Below are 12,122 nucleotides of genomic sequence, written 5' to 3' on the forward strand. Positions count from 1 at the left end.
TCCACAATTTCTTAGTGACCTCTTCCAACATTGTTAGCTTACTGTATTCTTAACATTATGAATTCTGCAAAATGCTCAATTATGTCACTAGCCTGTCCACCATAGTGGGCCCCAAATGTATACATTTCCAGCAAGACTAACACTAATCTCCAACTGGAAATAAAGTGAATAAATAATAAATGTGAATATAAATAAATTCTAATGTTGACAATGAATCTAATACCTGACAGTAATAGAAATCACTGCAAGAATCCCATCATTGGATCCCGGCAAACACTGCGTGTTATTTACATAAAAACAAAGGACAAGATGAATAACAATGTCAAGACACCCAAACTCCTGCAGACTATCACAGTAGTGGCATCAACTGTTCTCCAGGGTAATGAAGTAAGATTGCTCAACTGCAAATACCAAGTGGGCTAAAGGCATCCATCCGTGCTGTGCACAGTCAATGTGTGACTCTCACAGTTTAAGGGCAAGATGATCATCTGATCGTCAAAGAAGTTGGGCTGCCTCTCAGCTCTCTACATGCATCCTATTTCCGGAGCTTTCTATAGAGGAGGTGAGTGGAATCAAAACAATCAATAGTTCTGAGACCTGGATCCACCTTCTGAGCCCTGGTCCAGTGATGATGGACTACTGAGTTACTAGCCAGCTACCACACACTCCACTGCTCCTCGGTTAAAATACCTGTGCTTTTGACTCGGGGAATATGCTGTATTGTCTTTTTATTTTTAATTACTTCAAATTTATTACTGTGATGGAAATCATCAAAGAAAATGGAAAGTTTTAAAAGGGTAAAAAGTCCTTGATGGCCCACTAAGCAATATGATCATCTCAAACAAGCATCACCATTGCCCTAAGGGACAGAAGCTGATTGAGGGTCAGTGTAAATCTAACCAGACCCATTCCCTAAGAGAACAGAACCCTTCTATGCACCCAGCTCACATGAGCTGTTGGGTTAAGATGTTTCTAACAAGATGTTTATTTTAGATGTAAAATTCTTTGCAGACTATAGCACAGTCCTGGGACAACGGTGTGTTTGAGAACTCTAGATAACAAACAAACCTTGTATCCCAGGAGCTTTCTACTTAATGAAGTTAGGGTACTGGGAAGAATGCGAAGCTCCCTCTGCTCCACAGCAAACCTGCATGCAGAGCCTGAAGCCCGATCTCTACACTGAATAAGGGTCATTCTTTCCATAGTGCCAGACGTTCTTCTGAGCACTTCACACATGAGCACTTACACGACCCCCAAACCAGCCTGTGAGATAGACATGCTTCCTACCCCCACTTTACAGATACAGAAAGTGAGAGGTTAGGAAACTGTACAAAGTAATAAGTAGGGGAGCTGGAATTCAAACCCAGATGATTTTATGTTGGGAGCTACCTTTCGAACACGAACACACACACACACACACACACACACACACACACACACACACACACACACACCTATAGAGTAGGCATCTTCTGGGAGGAAATGAAACTCTTGTGTACTAAATGACACATGAATTATCTCCTGTTGGATCTCCAGCTCAGATCTTTCCAAATTTCTGTACTGTTACAGATGAGACAACACCAAATCTGTCACCAAATAGCTGTTTCATCCCTGTGACCTCATGCCACGGTGCTCCGGGCATCCTCCCTGGAGTAAAGGCTCACCACAACCTTATGTCTTACACTGGAGAAGCTCAGATCTCACCTTTCCAGGCATGAGTGCGGCAGAGCGGCCAGTCCCTTACACATTTTGGCAAACGGCTTAGGTCCTCAGCCTTGAGCACGAACTTTTCAACAGCTGAGTGGATGTCTGGAAACTTCAACACTGTCTGGGGCAGCCTTTCCCTCTGAGGATTATATACAGGCTCTGTGGCTCTGAGGACCAATCCCGAGCTCTGGAGAAATTGTGGGCTGGAGCACAGAGGCAATTTGCCTGAGGCGGGGGCTGGGAGGCTTCCCTGGCTGCAGGCACTTCTGGGGCTGGGTTCTGACTGCTTGTGTTACAACAGTCTGTTGTTTGCTTAGTCAGAGCTGAGTTGGACCCTATACTGTGAGGTATAATGGACCCTATAAGGCCATTAGTGCTTAAAGTCTGCAATCCCAGGTTAGCCAGAAGAGTGATGTGGGCTTTCTTCAAAAGCCGAGTACCTGGAGCCACTTCTGGGCTGCCAAGGATTCTGGGATACATCACTGAACCCACCTTTCTCTCACAGTGGAAGAAACCATGCTTCTTTTCATGGTGGGGAGAATTTGTATCCAAGGATCCCATGTGCTGGGCACTTCGATACATGTTAGGAATTTGGAGCTAAAAGGACCAGCCCAGGCTCTGATGGCACAGACCTCGGGGCAGCAGGTGTAAGCAACAGAGGCAGTCCTGCCCAGGCTGCTGTGAGCTGTCTGGACACATTGTTACCAGACTCAGGGGTCACAGCTGTGCTCCCAAAGCCCCACGAAGCCTCCTTTCTTCAATGAGTCAGTTAAGGAAGCCAAATTAATAGTGAAAAGCAGAAAAAGGAGATTTGTTCAATATGGCCCTGTAAAGACAAAGAAATCCAGTGACTTTCCCAAGTCCATTTACCTGACATGAGGATAGTGCAAGGATTCACGTAACTGGACAGTCAAACAAAGTGTGGCCCCCTGCCCACCAAAGTCCAGCTCTGAGTCTGTCTTACAAGTCAGCCTACTGTGAGGTCAAGGTCATTGCACAAGCTGTAAATCTTTCTCCAGGAGACAAATTCCTGTTCTGGCTGCCCCCAGGGCTTCAGCCATTTCCTCTCCCTGCAAGAGAATGCCAGAGGGGGTCTAATTGCTTAGAGTCCTTTCTTTCAACAGTCTGTTAGCCAAACCTAGTGTCTCCTTGGAATGTCTGTTCCTAGCAGATAGGTCGGTTACATTCCCCAACTCTTTGCTTTGACTAAACCTCAGTCTTGAGGTGAAATATGCCTGTGACTGAAAGCAAATTCACTGAGGGAATACAAGTAGGACTCAAGGTCAAGGTTCCCATGCTGAGAAGCATTTCTTCTTAACTCCTGGGTTTCGTTTCTTTCAGAAGGCTGGAACAAGCAGCTCCATCCCATTGATTTGAAAAATGATCTGGCTATGAAACTTGGTCTGGTCTCAAACTTCTGTTTCTCCTGCTTCAGCCTCCCAAACTGTGGGATTTCAAGCAGCCACTTCTCTGCACAGTGTGACTCCGTTTCTATACTCTCAGCTTTCCCCTGTGTCTCTGCAGTGTTCTCTGAAGAGTAATCTAAGCTTCCAGTCCCTGGAATCCATATACCCAGATTCTGGGATGTAATGTTGGAAGCTTCACCCCAGCCCCTGGCATCTGTATACCCAAAGAGTCTGAGATGTTATGGTGGAGGTTCCACCCACGTCTCCCTCCCCCATCTCCCTTCAAACCCTGCTGCATCTCAGAAAGCCTGCCAAATGATGGCCCCTCCCCCAGAGATACTCAAGACCATTCCCACAGGGTATTTAAACTGTCCCCCAGAGAAAAGACTGTGACAGCGCTTCCATCATAACAAGAATTCTAACAGCTATAAGGTTTTACAAAATCATAACCAACAGGACTAAGACTGGGAACTGGGCATTGATGGTGCACGCCTTTAATCCCAGCACTAGGGAGGCAGAGGCAGGCAGATCTCTGTGAGTTGGAAGCCTGCCTAATCTACAAAGTGAGTTCCAGGACAGGCTCCAAAGCAATACAGAGAAACCCTGTATCAACAACCAAAACAAACAAACAAACAAAAGGAATAAGACTAGGGGCTGGAGAGATGGCTCAGCTGTTAAAACACTGGCTGTGCCTTCTGAGGACCAGGGTTCAATTCCAGCACCCATATGGCAGCTCCTAACTGTCTGTAACTCTAGTTTCAGGGGATCTGAAACCTTCACACAGACATACAAAACATAAATGCACACAAAATAAAATCAATAAATTATATAAAAAAGAATAAGACTAATTAAAAATGAAATACAGAGAGCATGGTCTGTGGACTAAGAGGAGCTCAGTGTTATGATAATGTGTGTGGGGGACCTTGATGGATTCCATGGCAGGTGAGGGTGACCATACCAGGCAGACAGAGCTCAAGTGAGAAGTTTTATTAGAAAGAGAAAGGGGGAGGTAAAGAGACACAGAAACAGAGAGAAGACAGAAGAGAAGAGGGAGACAGGAAAAATCCTGTCTGCCCCAGGAGAACAGCAGGAAAGAGAGGGGGAAACAGGGCATAAGTGGGCAGGGGTCTTTCTTTTAAAGCGGTCCTTTGTACCTGTGTGCAGACAACACAACCATGGAACCCTGGGCTGACCAGGGTACTGTCTGAGTGCATTCTGCTGGTGACAGGGGCAGTCCCACCCAATGCCTGAATCCTTACGCTTAGCAATTAGAATGTGCACATGCTATTTGACTTTTAAACATACTCAGTTTACTCACATAAACATTCCTTATAATACCACGCTAATATAAAAGTTAAACAGACATCTCACCAAGCAAGCAGGGGAAATTTGGTTGGGCAGAAAATCCTGCAGCAGGTTCCATTGGGGGAATGCCTCAGTGAGGATGCTCCAGAAGCTTGCAGGCTCAATCCACATTTGCCATGAAGTCAAAAGTCCTTCTGCTATGATAGGCCAGGAGGATGGCACTGGTGGAGGTCCAGAAGGTCCTTGAGAGTGTCCAACCAGCAGCTAACACTGACAGGCAGCCACTTGTGAGCACAGCGATAGTGCTGGAAGTTCAGTGGACACTGAAGTCGGGGACACAGAGAGGCCATTTAAAACACACAGAGCCTTCTTGCCAATGGGTATCAACAGATAGGCTCTAGAAGCCATGTCTGAGAGCAGAGCAGTGCTATCCTAGAGACCATTTACAAAGATCCAATTTCTATATATCTCACTGGGCAGTAGCTTTGTGTTATCAGGCCCCACAAGTTGGGGCTGGTTCATTGTGTTGTGCCAGGTTTGAGGAGCCAGTCGATACTGTGATGCAAAAGCAAAAGGTTTCTTTTTATTTCAAGCTGGCCAGCTGGGATCTCACTGCATGGTGGGCAAATGAGATGCCAACCAGCCAAAAAGAGAAGCTTTTAAAGGGACAGACCATAAGGTTGAAGGCAACAAATTACAAAGTTTCCATGGTTACTTAAGGTCATACAAAGTACAGAGTTAGTAACTATACATTTTAAGGGAGATACATTTGACTGGGGTAGGCCAGGGCATGGGCTTGCAGGGTTACAGAGTCACAGGGTCTGTCAGTTATCCCCTGGGCTGGGGGATCTTTATGACCAGCAATTAGCAAAGGAATGTTAACAGGAGTGGTGGACAGTTACCTCTCCTTCTCTGAGAGCAGGGGACCAGGTGCCAGTCATGGCACTCCTGATTTAAAGAGTTAAATGTTCCCTTATCATTAGAAGTTTCCTTTTCGGGGCCTAAGTTTTTAAATTTCTATTAATTTGAATTTTTGGTCCCTCAACTGACCTGTCAATGCCACCTTGGGGTTAGTTCCTTATAGCATATCAAAGCCTATCTTGGTCTTGGCTCATATCTGAGCTGTCCCATGGCCATCCATGAACACATCAGATCTTGCCTCTAAGGCCTATATCTTATCAGAACTGCCTAGTGGCAAATTCCTATCTCCAGGCATTACATGACTCCAAGTCACACAAAATGGTTTTTAAGTTATACAAAATGGTTTCACTTATGTTTCTAACATTAAATGATTGGGTACAGACTTAGAAACACCCAGTGCCTACCAATCCTTACAAGGTTTGCACAGTACAAGAACCTTCTATACGTAGAAAAGAGCCAGTAACAAGTGGTCTCATTATACAGAAGAACTAGATAGAAGCCTATTATATATGAATTTAACTTCTACTTCTAAAGGAAAATCTGGGGCCTCTGGTTTAGCAGATTAAGTCTATAGTATTATGTATATGTCATATATTAAGTATATGACCAAAACCTTAAATCTCTTACAAGTTCAGGACCCATGTTAGTTATAAAAACCGCTATGTGCAAGTGAAGCTCACACATTAAAATGCTCATTTAGTCAAACAGGATTATACCAATATTTCACATTGTCTAGATGACCGTTTTCCCAGATTTTTTTTTTTTTTAATTCTAAAAGTCTTGAAGACTCTTAAGAGGTCAGCATTACACCACAGGTATAGTAAAGCGTTTCTTTGGAGGGTGGCTAGGCCCTCTGAAGATGCAGTGTTCCCCATTTTAAGCAGGTTCCAGGTGGTTTCTGGAGTCAGTTGTTAAGGGAACTAAAGAAAAATTTTAACAAGTCTCAGTACAACATGAAAACATTCCTTCATTTGTGTCAGTTGTCCCTAAAGGATCACCATTATTTAATGTTGTGGACAGGAGGAGTTTCTTTCCTAGCTACCCATGATCAACAAACTCCATGAGTTGTTCTTCTTTCTTAGCCAGGGTACTGCTATGGGGTTGCCTTGCATTTACCCATGATCACCAGGCACAAGTTACTCAGCCTACCTAGCCCAGGGCAAAGGAGAAGCTAGGCCACTGTAACCGATGCTCAGGCTGCCTCTGGCTGCAGCTGCTGTCATTGTCCTTCCTTTAGGCATAAGCAGTTTGTGAGGAAGCCCTGTGTTAGGCAACAGTACTTTGTGCTCATTTTCGATGCAATGAACGTACATGCCTTTACCACTGTTACATTTTTTCATATGTAAAGTTCAAATACACAGCCCTAAATGCTTGTAGTCACAGATCCTAGGGAACTAAATGTACTGAAATAGTTGCTTACTAAATGGTCATCTAAAAGACTTCAACACAGACACTTAAATGAATCTTGACTTTGTTACAACAATTGCATAAGAAGATAAAAGTCTGAAATGTAAACATAAAAAAATGATTTTAACAAAACATAAAAATCCTGCCTTTCAAGTGAATCACAGGATGTTACCGACGTGAGAAACAAAGAATAAGGTTGGTATCATGCTAAGGAACACACACACAAAAGTGAAAGTAGTTGGCCAAGGGAATTTTTTTATAAAGGGGGGTGTACCAAGGCCCAGACTAGGTTAACAAGCACATTCATTCAAGATGGCTTCCATTCTTATCCCTGATATAGGCAGTGACTGTGCCTCATCCCATTTGTTGGAGCTCAGATTTAACAATCTGACAGAACTGGCTAATGTGTATATAGGATAAGGTTCAGTTATTATGAATCCTTGCTGCACTAATTGCCTTTGACAGAAACAAACTTTTCTCACAAGAGCAGAGAACATTATATCTTTTTAATAGGTAAATCTTACATATTTAGTAATAGGGATATGTTGTGGAACAATCTTTAGACACTGTAAATATGTATTACTCTCATTGGTTAATAAAGAGCTGACTAGCCTAATCTGGGAAAGCCAGATTAGGAGGACACTGGGAAGAAGAAGGGTGGAGTCTCAGGAGTTGCCAGCCAGATGCAAAGGAGGCAGGGCATATACAAAATGAGGTAACAAGCCATGAGCCACATGGCAGCAAGTAAAGGAATAGACATGGGTTGATTTTAAATGTAAGAGCTAGTTAATAACAAGCCTAAGCTATTGGCTGAACATCTGTAATTAATAAGTCTTTGTATGGTTATTTGGGAACTGGCTGGCAGGACAGAAAAACCCACCTACAAGTATCCTAATTTTTCTCTTATATTCTTCTTAGCCTTGTTTTAAAGGTGGATCAAAGTCTCCAAATATCCTAGTCAGGGTTACTATTGGTGTGATGAAACACCATAACAAAACGCAAGTTGGGAAGGAAAAGGTTTATTTGGCTTACACTTCCACATCACTGTTCATCATCGAAGGAAGTCAGGACAGGAACTCAAACAGAGTGGGTATCTGGAGGTAGGAGCTAAGGCAGAGGCCATGGAGGGATGCTGTTTACTGACTTGATCCCCCATGGCTTTCTCAACAGGCTTCTTATACAACCCAGAAATGCCAGCCCAGGGGTGGCTCCACCCACAATGGGCTGGACCCTTCCCCATAAATCACTAATTAAATTAAGTAAATGCCCTACAGGCTTGTCTACAGCCCTAGCCCAATCTTATGGAAGCATTTTCTCAACTAAGTCTTCCTCCTCTCTGATGACTCTAGCATGTGTTAAGTTGACATAAAACTAGCCAGCACTTGCCCCCCCAACCCTATACAGAAAGATTCATCAGCATTAACTATTAATATTTAAGTTTCCAAATGTCAGAAGATAATAGGTGGTTATTTACAGAAGTAGATTGCCTTGTATTTTTTCCAGTGTTCCAACAAACAAAACCTGTATAAAGCACATAGATTGTTTTACAAACAACCACCCATATATACCTGCTACATGGTTTAAGCATCAAGCAACTGACCATCCATGGGTCTCAGCATCCTCATGACTTCCACTGTAATGAAACAATCCATGGATAACTGGAAAAAAATCAATATAACAACATTTAAAATTTTTGAGATGGGGAAATTAAGGACATCCCAGAGCCCGAAAGCCCCTTGCCACTGAGAAGCAAGAGTTCCAGCACAATTAATATTTACTGTGAAGACTTTCCACAGAAAGTTGAAGTTCTTTTCACAAATGTATTTTTCTTCATTTATATTTGGTCTTTGGAATTTTGAATGATGTATTTAGATTATATTCCCTCCTTCCTCAAACTCCTCCAAAACCCACCCCAACTCCCTACCCACCCAACTTTGTGTTCTCTTTTATTTTAAACCTACCAAGTTCAGTTGGCACTGCTCATGGAAGCTTGGCTGTGTGAGCTCCCGCTGGAGTGTGGTCTATGCACCTGGACTACATCTTAAAGAAAGCCGGTCCTCCTTTTTCCAGAGGCTATAAATTGCCTATGGTTCCTTGGTGAGAGGCAGGACTATGCCCACCTCCTTGCTCTCTACTAGGATTTGTCTGGTTTGTGCAAGTCTTGCGCACACTTTCCTAACAGCTGTGATTTGTTCAGCTGCCCTGCTATGTCCCACAACACAATTCCCATCCACTGCCTTTGGCTCTTGCAACTTTTTTGTTTCCTTTTCTGCAATGATCCCTGAACCTTGGTAGAATGGGTATGATATGAAGACCTGAATACATATGCTCTTGAGCAAGACCACATTCCTTTTCTCTGACAGTTTCCCAAAATCTTAAACAAGAGTAACTCTGTTAAAAAAAAAAACACCTTCCCAACTCTGTCTTACCGCCTAGTATTAGAATTCATTTCAGCATCAAAACGAAGGGGCCTGGCTAGACCTGAGTTAAGGTCCCTACAGCTCTAAAGAAACACTTTGACTACAGAAGGCAGGCGTGGGGAAGTGTGACTTTTCTGCCTGTCCTTAGGAACAGTGACAGGATTGTGTGCAGCCTATAATCCACAAGTATTAGGACCCTGATAAAGACTAAGAACTCAGAACAGTCAGCAGCAGACTGAAGACTGTTTTCCATCCAACAAGGCAATAGAATCACATGAACAAAGTGAAAACAGAGGAGAGGACCGACTGACTCCTTGAATCACAGAGAGGGAAACAGGGTTTTATCCAAAACAAAAAGCAAGCTCCCAAATGGGATTTTGATGCTGAGATTCTATCACAAGTGAAAGACCCCCAAAGAGGTACTTTCGTAGAAGGAGACCCGCACCCAGGAATCAGCGAGACCACAGACTTGGATGCAAAACTGCAAGAGGTTTTATTAGAGACGGGGGTACCCGGGACGACTTAGCTTCTGTGTGGCTAAGCGCCCCGAGCCAAGGGAAAGGGGTCCTTATATAGGGAAAAAGGCGCAAGTTAGAAGCAGGGATTCTATTGGATAATTCTAATGAGGCATTGTACAGAGCTATTCCCATTGGTCAATGTAAATGAGGCGCTATACAGGGTTATTCAAATGAGGCGCAGTACAGAGTTATTCAAATGAGGTGAAACACAGAGTCTTTCAAATGAGGCGAAATACAGAATCATTTCTATTGGATGGTTCAAATGAGACACAGAGCCATTCCAGATCAGCATATTCTCAAGGTCTGGTGTCTGGTACAACAGACTCAATTCCCCCCCCCTCCGCGTCCAGATGGCTGACCTTGGGGGCGGAGACCTTGGGACGGAGTGTTTCTCATCGGGCGGGGGCTCAGGGGCAGGGCTCCAGGCCGGCTCACTTGGTGCTCGTTCTCGGGCTGGGCGTGCGGCGGGTGGCGGGGGAAGGCCGCAGGGGGTGGGGATCAGGGAAGCCGCCGACAGGAGGAAGAGGAGACAAACTTGAGAAAGAAAGGGCTAAGGGGCAGGGGTCTTTCACAAGATGCTTGTACCCATATTTGCACATTTGTAGTCATTGTATTTTAGAAAAATACCTGAACAAAGTATCTGATACCATTTTCATCATGTTTTATCTGCCGATGTTATATATCCTGCATCCTAAGAATGTCCTATCTGTAAATATGAATACCAAGTATAAATAAAGAAGAAACTAAGATTGTCCTTCTGTGAACAATATTTTTTTCTTACTTATTTTGCTATGCACAATTCCACCTACTAGCAGGCTTGGAGCTGAGCGAGGATGGACCCGCTCCTTCATGGGACCCCTTCTCGTATTATTTCTGCAGGTTACACACACACAGAGTGAAGTTCTGCAATTGCCCTTTGTGAAGACTGCCCTTTGTATAAGCAGTGGAGGAGAGGAGGATGGAAGTACAGAGCTTGCCAAGGACCATTAAGCAAAAGCAATTTCTCCTGATGAAAAGAAGAGCCTCTGAGTTCCATCTCTGCTCCTGGTCCTCACACTCCAATCTGTCCCAAGGATCACAGCATTGCACACACACCATGGCCTCCTCCCTCCATGCCGCTATTGGCAGATCTTCACTGTTAACCCTGCCTGCTTTCCTCATTCCAATTCACAAAGGAAACTTTCCTCCCTCTCCCTTTTCCATCTCTTCTTCAGACACTGAACAAGACGCCAAGCACGTCTGTCTTGACCCTGGCCATTTTGAATTAGCCTCTGAAGACACCCTCAGTCTTCCATGTCTGGCAGACCTGCATTCCTGCGGCTACCTGATCTGCCTTTCCCTCAGAGTAAACCACGCCCCTCAAGCTTCCATACCAGCAACACTAAGAATCCCTAGAAATGGGATACTGATTCCCTAGCAGCATATTTATATATAATAAAGTATATAATTTTACAACATTGTTTACAGCACAGTGTGTAATCTCCCCACAATCGTCTCAAAGGCAATTAATTAATCCATGTCAGTCCTGACAAAACAGACACAGGTGTTAAATGGACCAAGTCAAAATTATCCTTACATACAAATCAATCCTAAAATTAATCTTTTAATTATAGAGTTTAGTTTACCTAGCAAAAGCAGTTCAGAAATGTTGTGAGCATTTAATAAAATTATGTTTTAACTGTCTCCTAAATCCTGTAATCAAAACTCTGCCTCCAGCCGGGCATCGGTGGCACACGCCTTTAATCCCATCACTCGGGAGGCAGAGTCAGGTGGATCTCTGTGAGTTCAAGACCAACCTGGTCTATAAGAGCTAGTTCCAGGACAGCCTCCAAAACCACAGAGAAACCCTGTCTCAAAAACAAAACAAAACAAAAACAAAAACAAAAACCACAGCCTCACTTTCCAAAATTAGCATATAAAAGCACTGAACCCAGTCATTAAGAAGTAAACTTAAACTGGTTAGTGGTGGCACAAGCCTTTAGTCCCAGTGTAAGACCCCCAGAAAGCTCAGGCCTCCTGGGACTCAGGCCAGGACCTCAGTCACCCCAATCACCAGACAGATTCGAAAGCTTGATGCAAACTGCACAAAGCTTTATTGTTGTTTAACGAGCTAACCCCATGTTAGCTTGGGTCATTCACCCACCCGCCATGGCGGATGGCTAGAAAAGACAGCTCTAACTGGCTGCATAGAGATCTTGTAGGGCAGCTTAAGGGGAGTGTCTAGGAGTAAGCACAGGCTCAGGATTGGTATGCCTCCAGGCTTGGAGGGCTTGCCCTGTGTTGATTGGCCAACTGGTTGTTGTGGCCCATAGGCCCTCCCAGGGTGGTTGCTATGCTCTGCATGTCATTGCTGTGTACTTGTCCGTAAAGCACACCCAGAGCCGTAAAAGCATAGCACTACCAGCTAAATTCTGATTGGTTCCTTGCCACGAGGCAGG

General features: G+C 44.1%; 1 pseudogene; it reads left to right on the plus strand.

Moving 5' to 3' along the window:
- Window positions 1–309: 309 nt before the first annotated feature.
- Window positions 310–12,122, plus strand: part of LOC100769873 — a 74,136-nt pseudogene continuing 62,323 nt past the window's right edge.

The sequence above is a fragment of the Cricetulus griseus genome, chromosome 5, assembly GCF_003668045.3.
Source record: "Cricetulus griseus strain 17A/GY chromosome 5, alternate assembly CriGri-PICRH-1.0, whole genome shotgun sequence".
NCBI classification, from domain to species: Eukaryota; Metazoa; Chordata; class Mammalia; order Rodentia; family Cricetidae; genus Cricetulus; species Cricetulus griseus.